Source organism: Macrotis lagotis, chromosome X (genome assembly GCF_037893015.1).
Source record: "Macrotis lagotis isolate mMagLag1 chromosome X, bilby.v1.9.chrom.fasta, whole genome shotgun sequence".
Classification (NCBI taxonomy): domain Eukaryota; kingdom Metazoa; phylum Chordata; class Mammalia; order Peramelemorphia; family Peramelidae; genus Macrotis; species Macrotis lagotis.
In genome coordinates this window covers 343,267,566-343,279,590 of record NC_133666.1, presented here as the reverse complement: position 1 = coordinate 343,279,590, position 12,025 = coordinate 343,267,566, and the positions used below count along the sequence as shown (strand labels likewise).

The following is a 12,025-nucleotide window of genomic DNA, read 5'->3' as shown; positions in this document are numbered from 1 at the left end:
CAAAATCTGAGGATGAAATATGCCTCCCATTCCTCAGAAGAGAAGTGATGGACTAGAGATATAGAAACAGACAAATATTTTCATGTATGGTCAATGTGTCTGTTCGTTTTGCTTATCTCCTCTCTCCTCTTTCTTGATATATTTGTGAGGTACTATATAGGTGTTTATTACACTTCCCCTACTGTCACTTGTCATTCTCCAAGTATTCCTTATATTTTCCTCTCATGTTTTTACCATTATTAATTACATTTATGCTCTTGGAATACCCTCTGGAATATCCTCTCCTCTTCTTTAACTATTAATATACCACCCTTATTCCAAAATCTGGATAAAATGGCATCAAATTCATGGAGGAGTATTTGTCCACTTAATGTTGAACTTCCTTTCAAAGACCGCTCACACTTTGTCACAGCTAATCAGTTCAATAATTTAGGCAAATAACAAAGGAAGTTGGTAAATTTGAGGAACTTTTTATTAGAAACTTTTGAGATTATGCAGATACAATAAATATGTTCATATATCTGCAGAAAATTATTTTAGTGGTGAAAATGGTGCTAGAATGAGAAGCATATTTTCCTGAGATTCCAAGCAGTAGCAACTCTCCCAAATATCTGCCACCACTAGGGCATCTTCATGGGTTCTGTGTCTTACAGTTGTTTGAATGTTTGGTGACTCAGTCCACCAAAGAATATGAACTCTGTTAAATACTCCATATTCTGTATGGAAAACTGCAACCGGTTTTGAATAACCTATTTTGATATGGGTATTCCCTGCTCTTTGAAAGTCTTCACCCCGCCCCCCCGGATTCATCTGAAAGGTAATAAGCTCAAAGACTCCTTCTTTGGGAGGCTTTACTGTTTTGTACCATGGTACTAGATAAGTTACTTCATTCTTCTGCTTGACTATAAATGGTAAAGTTGGGAAAGTATATTTTTTTTCTTGCTGTTCTTTATCCTTGGCTAAGAATTTTCAAATTTTAACATGATGAACAAAATTATCATATTTTCAAATATGAAAAACATTAGTCATCACATTTCTTCCAAACTCTTTTCTCTAATCCAACAAATTCAGAGTGAACTGGAGTGGACACCACAATAGGGAGTGGCAGAATGCCTTTGGATATGGGTTCCAGGAAAGGTATGCTGGAAGATGCCAAGCAGAGGCACATTCTCTCTTCACTGGTCAGCACTGGAACTGTTGGTTGCAAGTTTTTTAAAGACAAAAATGATAATTTCATCTTTAAAAGCTTCATAGTGCAAAGTATATATCATGTCCTTAAAAATATCTATGAATGTAACACCTTCTGGCCATATTTGTCTTTTCTTTAGTTTTCCAATAAATTATTTTTCTATCCAGCAGGTGCTAAAACAGGAAATCATATTTGGCTTGAACAATCTGAAGAGAAAATGTTGTCCAATTATAGAGGGATTTTTTTAAAAGACAGTGAGTTATTTTATGGCAACCACATTAGAGGACAACCACATAAATAGCATAAGTGTCAGATGGGGGATATGTTCCCCTTCCCGTCCCCCTCTTCTTTTTTTTTCTTTCTCAGTTCTTTCTTCTTCCTTCAATCCCAGAATCCAGGGGTTGGAGATGGCAGGCTGGGAGATGTTGGAAAGCCAAGTAATGCAACCATCTGGGTGGACAAAGGAACAGAAAAGGTCCAAAGAAAAATAGGAGGAAAAGAGAGAGAATAGACAATAATTGCCCAACAGGGTTTCATGAAAACTTGACCAATATTGGAAATATAAGAGATAATAAACATGAGTGATCTTCTGACTCCAGAATCATTCTGGCTATTGACCAGGGGAGCAGCAGCTGCTGTTATAGGACTTAGAATAGTCCCTTCCTCAGTTTGCATTGAGACAGTATTTTTCTTAATTTTAATATCTGTGATAGTGATTAAGAAATTAAGCATAGGGGTGGCTAGGTGGCACAGTGGATAAAGCACCGGCCCTGGAGTCAGGAGTACCTGGGTTCAAATCCGGTCTCAAACACTTAATAATTTCTAAGCTGTGTGGCCTTGGGCAAGCCACTTAACCCCATTTGCCTTGCAAAAACCTAAAAAAAAATTAAACATACCTCTCTATCTCTCTCCTCCATCCCTGGCTAGGGATGGGATCCTTTCTCTTGATGAAAGTAAAATTGTGATATCAGGTGAAAAATCAGATATTGATAGAAAAGAACTTGGGAAGTTCCCTTACACAGTATCTTTTCAATTCTAATTTCAGGGGCAATTTGGTAGTGCAATGGATAGATCACCAGTCCTGGAGTCAGGAGGACCTGAATTTGAATCCAACTTCAGACACTTAATAATTACTTAGCTGTGTGACCTTGGACATGTTACTTAATCCATATTACTTGCAAAAACAAACAAATAAAAATAAATAAATTCTAATTTCATACATAGAGCAAACATGGATATAAACTATAAAGCCCATGTATTTTTCCTTTTGGTTTACATAGAATTGGGAAGGTGAAAATAGAAAATAGGGCACAAATCATATTTTAAGATTTTCTCAGATTATAAATCTATTTTGGATAAATGGATAAATGGGTAAATTTCTCAAGAATTTATAGAATCATATATGGTACTGATTTAATTTTTAAATTCTAGACTGAACCAAAGAGACCTTTTTTCATAATGATAGAAAGTATAAAGAAGCATTCCTTACATCAATACCTAAGTTATTTTTTAATATTGTGCTTACATAGGTGTTTCCATGTGTTGAAATATGTCCTGTACTACTTGCAGCAACATCAATCCCTTCTACAAAGAGTTAGATTATAGTATACACGCACACACACACACACACAGTCACATGCATAAATGGATGTGATCTTACTTCCCTTTAGTTTTCCTTAATTTTTCAGGTTTTAGTTATGTCTTCTCTTTAATGTAGAGATTTTCTAATTAGATTGTCCAGTGTATTGTGAAAATCTGAGTTTAAATTCTTTCCTACATAATTAGTGTAAACCTAGTAAGTCACTTAACCACCTTCTGCTTTAGTTACAACATCTCTAAAATATGGATAATATCACCTCATTCCTGATGGGGTTATTGTGATTCTGACATGCCCTGCAAGGTGATTTATGACCCAGTCCCTTTAATATATGATTCCTTCCCTACCACCTTATATATAGTTGCCTAATTAGCATAATAAACCCAAGATCTATCTTCCATGACTCTATCTTATAAGATTTATCTTACCATTAATCAGTTCTCCAATTTCTGGTTCATACAGTTTTCTTGATCATGGAGGGTCCCAGACATGATTACTGCCTAAAAATTAGGAAAGCAAGATGACCTTGACTCCTTTTTAAATCTTTATAAGTCCTACCTCATGACAAACTCTTTGGTGCTACTTTCTACCTCAGCATCACTCACTCTAATGGCATCCCTTCCCCTGTTTGAGATGTTTTGGATTTGTGCTAAATAGACTTTATTGTTTTACTCATTTTCTATATCTGTAGTTCTAAAACTGAGAATTCACTTTCTAAGCATCTAACAGGAATTTCCCTTAACATGACCACTTCTGAAACTATATAAAAAGGCTTATAAACTCTCTACAAGGGTCTAAACTCCCAGTAGCACCATCTGAAACTCAAGAACTATTTTAGATTACATAGAAAAGGTCTGGGAGTGGGAACCCTGGTTCCCAAGGGAATTGAATTCTATTTCTCCTAACAAATATCTGATCAGAGACAAAGACTAGTCTTGTGTCCTTTAGGTGCCCTTCACCTTTAACTTCATAAGCAGAGCCAGAAGTGAAATATTATGTAAAGCATATGACAAATCTCATAGTACTATATAAATACTAGTTCTTAACTCCAAATATGTTATTTTCCTTCTCCCTCTCATACTATTTCCCCCGCCTCATTGAGCTCTTATAAACAAAAGGAAAGAGGGGAGTAGGAGTGAAACAGTTAATCTCCAACAAGTAGTTTCCTGTTAATCTGTCAACCTGTATGACATTCTTATTTTTAACAAGAGAAAAGAGGTAAAGTTTCTTCTCAATTTGGAGTCAAATTTCTCATTATATTTACAAATTGTTCAACTTTGTTTTATTATCATTTTCATTTTCTTCATTGTAGAAATTGACTAAATTATTTTACAGGTGCTGTTTATTTCATTCAACACCAATTCTACACCAATATTATCATATTTCTCTGAATCCTTTTTATCTCTCATTTGATATATTGAAATTATATTAAATTCATATACTATATTTAACCATTCTTCAATATCAGAACTAACTTTGCTACTTTTCCAATCATGTTATGAATTTTAGGAGAATTCATGAAGTTTATTTGTGTCTTTGAAATTCTTAGATGTTTACCTGGCAATGGGATATTAAAGACCAGAATATGTGTAGTTTAATTATTTGTTTGTTTCTTAGTTCATTCAAAATTATTCTAAAAGTGATTGAGCCATTTCATAGTTCTATCAGCAGTCTATTAATACACTGTCTTGTGTATTAAATGCAGCAATAAATGCTTTCATATTTTGGAATAGATCATAATTGTCAATTTGTATGGTTTGCAAAACCTAAGTATTTTTGTTGCTGTTGTATTAATTTCAAATTATCTTATTAGTTATTTGCAACAGTTTTGTTAGTGGTCATTGATGGACTTTATGAAATTTTATTCATATACTTTGATTACTTATCAATTCTCTCTAAGGACATGCAAAATAAATATATGTTCAGATGTCTATAGATATGTGCATATATATGTATGCATATATATGTATGATATTAGGCCTTTATCAGAGACATTTAATGAAATGTCACCACCACCAATTGACAGTTTTCTTTTGTGCTTAATTATTTTGTTAATGCAAAAGTTTTCAATTTCTTTTTTTTTAGGGTTTTTTTGGGTTTTTTGCAAGGCAGTGGGGTTAAGTGGCTTGCCCAAGGCCACACAGCCAGGTAATTATTAAGTGTCTGAGGCCTAATTTGAACTCAGGTACTCCTGACTCCAGGGCCGGTGCTCTATCCACTACGCAACCTAGCCGCCCCATAAAAGTTTTCAATTTCATAAAATAAAAAATAAATTATGAACTTTATCTCTTGTGACATTGATGTGGCTTTATCTATGACTAACAATCATTATAATGGTTCTATAATGATTCTACCCATGTTGTACAGCTTTTAAGCATAAACCTCCCATAATTTTAATAGATGTTCCACCTACCACGTTGACCATTTTCACCTTTTGTCTTGGCAACTTGAAAATACCATTGGAACACTCTGTCCATTTTTTCATTCCTTCTTCTCATCACATCACCAGTCTTGCATTTCCCTTGTGATACCTTTTATTTCTGTTTTTCCTTCATGTTCTCCTTACAAGCTATATTTTTCAGTCTATTTAGATTCAACATGTACTACCCATTGCTTCTCTGAATTGTTGATGTTCAATTCTTTACAAAGTCATATTCCATGAGTTGAAAAAATACTCTTGCTATTAAATAGTGGCAGAATATTATATTTTTTAAAAGATAGTGCTTTATCAATTCTTATCTATCTCAGCTCTGACAATTTGTTCATCTGAAGAAACAGTCAATTGATTAAGGTATGACCTGGTATCCATAAAGATATTTTCTTTCTCTGAAAAAGGCCTCATTTCTCAAATATACAGGGAACTGAGACAAATCTATAAAAATAGGAGCCAGTCTTCTATTGATAAATGATAAAAGGATATGAACAAGTAGTTTTTAGAAGGAAAAGTCAAAGCGATCAGCAGTCACATAAAAAATGCTCTAAATCTCTATTGATTAGAAAAATGCAAACTAAAACAATGCTGAGATGCAATCTCAGACCTATCAGATGGGACAATATGACAAGAAAAGACAAATGACAAACGTTGGAGGGAGCATAAAAAAATTGAAATATTAAATATATTATTAGTGGAGTTGTAAACTAGTTCAACCGGTCTGGAGAGCAATTTGGAATTAAGTATGGAAGACTATGATACCACACACCCTTTTGCCAACTAATATCACTACTAGTTCTGTATACCAAAATGATGAAAACAAAGGAGGAAAAACAATGTATTTGAAAATGTAGCAACTTTTTTATGGAGGTAAAGATTTGTAATTTAAGTGACTGCCTGTCAATTGAGAAATTTGACTGAATGAATTGTGGTATATGACTGGATGGAATATTATTGTGATTTTAGAGCTGAGTATCAGGATGATTTTGGAAAAACCTGGGAAGATTTATAGGAACTCATACAAAGTAAAGTCAGTAGTGCCAGGAGAATATTCCACATGGTAACAGTAATGTTATAAAAATTATTAACTATGAAAGATTTCATTACAGTTATCCTACAATACTGATCCAAGGTAATTTCAAAGAATCCATGATAAAAATGTTATTTACCCCTTAAGAGTGAATTAATGAATTGAGTGCATATTGAAGTATATTTTTTATTTTACTTCTTTTTGCTATGCATGTTTTCTCTTTTGAAACATGTTTAATGTGGGAATATGTTTTGCATGAGTTTTTTATGTATGTGAGTATATGTTGGGATGTGTTTGCCTTTTCAAAGGGTGGAATTCAAAAATTTCTAAGTTATTTTTAATTTTTACATGTAATTGAGAGATATTTAATGAAATAAATAAAATATATTAAATTTTAAAATGCTATTATCCTTCTAGGTAAAGTAGTATTACTCTCACTTATTTATATGATTTTTTTTGCTTGTCACTTAACATTTTAGCATAGTCTATAATTCTTTGACTTTTTTCATCCTGTTTATTGTGATCATTGCTTTTTCATATATTTCATCTCATCCTCACCTATTCCTACTTTTGCATTACTATATTACTATCTCTTAGTATCAAAGTATCTTGATTTTATTTGAGGATGGAATTGAATTCTTTTTTTTTTTAGGTTTTGCAAGGCAAATGGGGTTAAGTGCCTTGCCCAAGGCCACACAGATAGATAATTATTATTAGGTGTCTGAGGCCATATTTGAACCCAGGTACTCCTGACTCCAAGGCCATTGCTCTATCCACTGTGCCCCCTAGCTGCCCTTGGAATTGAATTCTTTTTAGAATTTTTTGCCTTTCCCTAATCATGACTGATATAAGGATATATACTTTAGTTTTTTCATGGTGATATATTTGCATGTGTTTGTCATGCATATTACAATAGAAAAGAAGCAAAAAGTTCATGAAATGTTATTTCCTCTTACCTTTGAGTTTAACAAAATCAAATTTCCTATTTTTGTCTGTCTCTCCAAGGAGTACTTGTGAATCATCATTCTACTGAATTGCACTTTCCTTCTTTTTGCTCATGAAGTTCATAATGTTGCTATCAAGATTGATATAATGCAAGGGGCAGCTAGGTGGCATAGTGGATACAGCACCGGCCTTGGAGTCAGGAGTACCTGGGTTCAAATCCGATCTCAGACACTTAATAGTTACCTAGCTGTGTGGCTTTGGGCAAGCCACTTAACCCCATTTGCCTTGCAAAAACCTAAAAAAAAAAGATTGATATAATGCAAGTCTTCCAATATTTATTGTCCTTTTTTAAGTGTTTTACATTTAAGGTACCAAAACTAAGTTAAAGTTTATGGAGTATATGAAATCTGTGATTCTCTTCATTGTTATTCTCTCACAGTAAAACTCAAAGGACTGAAGCCAACTGGGAGTTTTTATTTATTTTGTGGTTCTTCTTTAATCTAGATAAGGAAGGGGTGATATTAGATCACAACTAATTTCCTTTCTTGTTCTATGTCTTTATAAAATGTAAAAAGGTATTCCAGAATGCAGGGAAGGTTTTCCAAGAGTAGGAACTAAAGCTATTGGAGTCAGTATTCTTGTAGAAATGCTTTAATTTCCATAGTCTATAGAGTACTCAGACACTGATAAAAATCAATACTTTGTTCTTTTATGTCATACTTACTAAAGATATGTATCCAATGGATATGAAATTAAAATTATTTACATAGGTATAAGTGTAGATAGATATATTGATCTATCTAGTCAGCATGAAATATATTTGTTACATAAGTGATACATTATATAGATATAAATAATATTAATAGAGTGATAAAAGAAACATACAAACTATATATATATGTATATATATATATATATACATATATATATATATATATATATATATATATATATATATATATAATCTCAACTATATCAAACATTGTGATTTGCCCAGTCACACAGCTATTAAGGTCCAAGGATAGATTTGAAGTCAAGAAGGTAAGTCTTCCTGACTCCAGGCCCTGTGCTCTATCATTGTATCACCTACTTTTTATAAAATAAATAACTGATAATTTTCAATAGTCATCAAATTGATTAAACTTATTCAGAAGTAGTATGCTTGAAATAATTCAAGAAACTTGCAATATCTTAAAGCTTGAGGATGCTGCCTTTACAGATGTACATATCACTTTAGGAACTAAAGACCCCTAAGTTCTGCCAGACCACATATTTATACATCCCATCTCCCAATGAAGTAATCTGACAACAACTCATTATAATCAGTCTATTTGGATAAACTGATAGTCAAAGAAACAAATCAATTTTAGTGAATGTGATATCTATCAATCTATCTGTAGAGAGACCACATCTCCAAAACTGTGATAAGAGAATTAAAATCTTTTTTCCTGTTGTTTTTTTTCCTGTTGTTTTTCCTGTTTTCTATCTTTTCCATTCCTTTCAGAAGAGAAAGTTGAGGCCTAGGAAAGGCTAACTGAACTGCTCAAAATTACCTAGCTAGTCCTTGGATCTGAGATTATTTATAGGCTGACTGCCTCTGAATTCAATATTTTTTCATTTTTAAAAATATTTTGTGGATATGTTTTTGACTCTTTATGACCTCATTTGGTGTTTTCTTTTTTCCTTGACATATTCTGACATATTCTTGACATATTCTGACATTATTAATGAAAACTAACTATCTAAAAAGGCATTGTTTGATTAAAGAAAATAAAATGCAAAATCAAAGGGGACAACAAAATTAAGTACAACTTGATAATATGAATAATACATCTTTATCAATTCCATCTGCTAAATTGAAGTTATAAAAAGCTTAGTTATGTCTTATATACAGACAATCATATATCTCAACCAGTTTCTCTTACCCAAGGCTTACTTTCCCAGTTGTAATTTAGTTTTTCACTGAAAGGAAAATACATCAGACTTATAGCACTATCCTGCTCCCACACTTTGTGACAATGTTTGCACTACAAAATGAACATAATTTCTTTCTTATCTTAGAAACAAAAATCTAAATCTCCTAGTATATAGGTAAATCAGTTTTGTCCTATTACATTCTTTATGACCTGTCACTATGGACCTCTTCTGTATCTTGGGTCACCCATAAATCAATATGTTGGAGAATTATTTTGATGATGCTGTATAAAAGCAATAAGCTGTTTCAAAATAGCAAGAGCTGAGAATCTTTTAGATTTTTTAACAGAGAGTTTAAATTAAAGTGCTTTCAAGATACAGTATCAAAACATTTTATCACAAATGTATTTGTTTTTCCTTCTTTCCTTTCACTTTTTGATTAAAGTTTCTAATTCTAAAGGCAGAGCTTAACTATTCATATAAATTCCCTGAGCGTATTCTGCACCACCCTATATCTGCCACTGTTCAGAGACAATGACAGAAAGGTCCCTGAGTTGTATCGATAACTGTTTTGCTTTCATTTATTATCTATTGATAAAAAAGGTTCATGCTTTTGAGAGTAAAGCAGTGGTATCACATAGTAGGAGGTGATAGCATCTTTGACTGAGAAACAGGCAGGTATAATGGGAACATTGATTCTACAATATTCTTTTAAATTTTATTATATAAACATGAAAAAGTGACACTTTTTATTTGTAAAAATAAAAGTTTCATCGCTTATCTGAACATGTATAATCATCAAAAGAAATATAGTAAGTAGCGAATTTTATTATGTAATTATTTAGAATAGTGATAGAAAAATTGGAATGACCTCCCTTTGGGCAGGAACTGTTGCTGCCTTTCTTTGTAACCCTAGTACTTAATATGATTTTAATGGACTGAAGGATATTAAGCAAAATTTATTGACTGATGCATTGATTTTAATACTGGAGAGAGATCCCTCCAGATACACTGTAGAACTCTCTCCTTAGTCCTTCCTTGTCAATATTGTTTTGAATGTTTGAATGAAAACAGTATAATGAAACTACAAAATATTAGAGATAGACAGATACTAAGACATTGTCTATCTTTTCCCTTCCTTTCAGAAGAGAAAGTTGAGGCCTAGGAAAAGACAACTGAACTGTTCAAAATTACCCAGCTAGTCCGTGGAACTGAGATTATTTATAGGGTGACTGCCTCTGAATTCAATATTTTTTCATTTTTCAAAATATTTTGTGGATGTGTTTTATATTGATCTCATTCCCAATGCCCTCACTCCAAATATATTGCTCTCTCATCGTAAAGGGCTATAGATAAGCAAAATGAAATTAAAGCATACCTACAACTGTATTTTATCAGCTCTCTACTAAAAGATGTGTTATCAGTTCACTAGAGTCAAGATTGTTCACTATATCAATATCAGTTCTATAGCTTTTTATTTTTTTACATTATTGTTGTCATTATTTATAATTGTTTCAATACTTTTTAAATGAATATTGTGTCAGTTTATACAATTCTTCACAAATTTCTCTGGATTCGTATGTGTCATCATTTCATAAAGCACCATTCATTCAGTCATTACTGATCAATAATATATATTTTATTACTAGGTTTTGCTACAACAAAAAGTGTTGCTGAGACTATTTTGTTACATATGGTAAAATTGTTTTTTTTTTTCCTATTAACTTTTTTGGAGTAGATATCCACTAAATGATGAACATTCTCATACCTGGAAGTATTATTCACTGACTTTGAACTTGCATAGATTGTTATCCAAAACTCTATTCTACATACTCTACTGCTAATTTTTTTCATTCTGATATTTCTCATTTAATCCCTCCCTCATCTTTTTCATAATTTCTCCAAGCTCTTCCACAGGGAACTCTGGAATGTATGTTCCATAAGCAATCGACTTTCCTTCAACTTGTCTTTGCCCCATGATTCCTTCTATGCAGTAATTCTTACTGAAAGCTGAGTTTCCCTCTGATGATACAGTCTCCATGTTCATCTTTTCTAATACTAGCTACTCTTTCGCTAATTCTCTTCAGTTCACTGGTAGAGGAAAGAGGGGTGGAATTATCTCTTGTTCCCAATTAACACACTCAAGATCTCCCCCCTTCCTCCATTACTCAGTGACTTTATTTGAGGTTCATATTATTACCCATGGTCTAGCAAAACCACAGTGGGGAAAGTCATGATGTGGAAGGGATTACTGTATATGCTATGGATCCTTCATTTTTAAAAGAGGATTAACTACGTCATAGTTGATGTCTTGACTTGTGTATGGATGGAATTTAAATGAGGTAGAGTTGTACAAAGTCATTAACTTCTCTCTTCCTGTGTCATCTAAGTCCAGTGGCTATACAAAAAGTCAAAAATACTGATTTTTTAAAAATATCTGAACATGCTCTTGGTGCTCCACAGTGCCTGCTTTAGTGGCCTTCATGTCCTTTGGAACAGATTATTTTCATCCACCCATTCTGACAGGGAAAGTCTTCATAAGCTTTGAATTAATATCTCCCTAAATTGCTTACTGGTTTGAGGCCCTTAGATTACCCTCAATCCGGTTTAATCCATATGCCAAAATATTTTATTGAATCATAAATGTTGTACATGCTACTGTTTCTTAGAGTCACAGGTGAGAGATGGATGAAGGTGAATACAAAGGTGGATGGGCAGCCCTGAAAAGGGCTCAGCAAGTTGTCACTCCAGGTAATTAGAAGGAAAAGGGGCTAAGAAAAAAAAATGGGGGGGGTGGAATCATAGGGAGAAAAGATTATGGAAGGGACTGATCAGATGTCCTCAGAAATGCTATACGGAAAGAATTCCAATGCCATGTAATTGAAGATCATCTAGTGCTCATTTCTTCATAATTTTAAT

At 33.0% G+C, this 12,025-nt stretch overlaps 1 pseudogene; it reads right to left on the bottom strand.

The window, feature by feature from the left end:
• Positions 1 to 531: 531 nt before the first annotated feature.
• On the bottom strand, positions 532 to 5,211 carry LOC141499097 (protein NipSnap homolog 3A pseudogene; annotated as a pseudogene).
• Between the last annotated feature and the right edge of the window lie 6,814 nt (positions 5,212 to 12,025).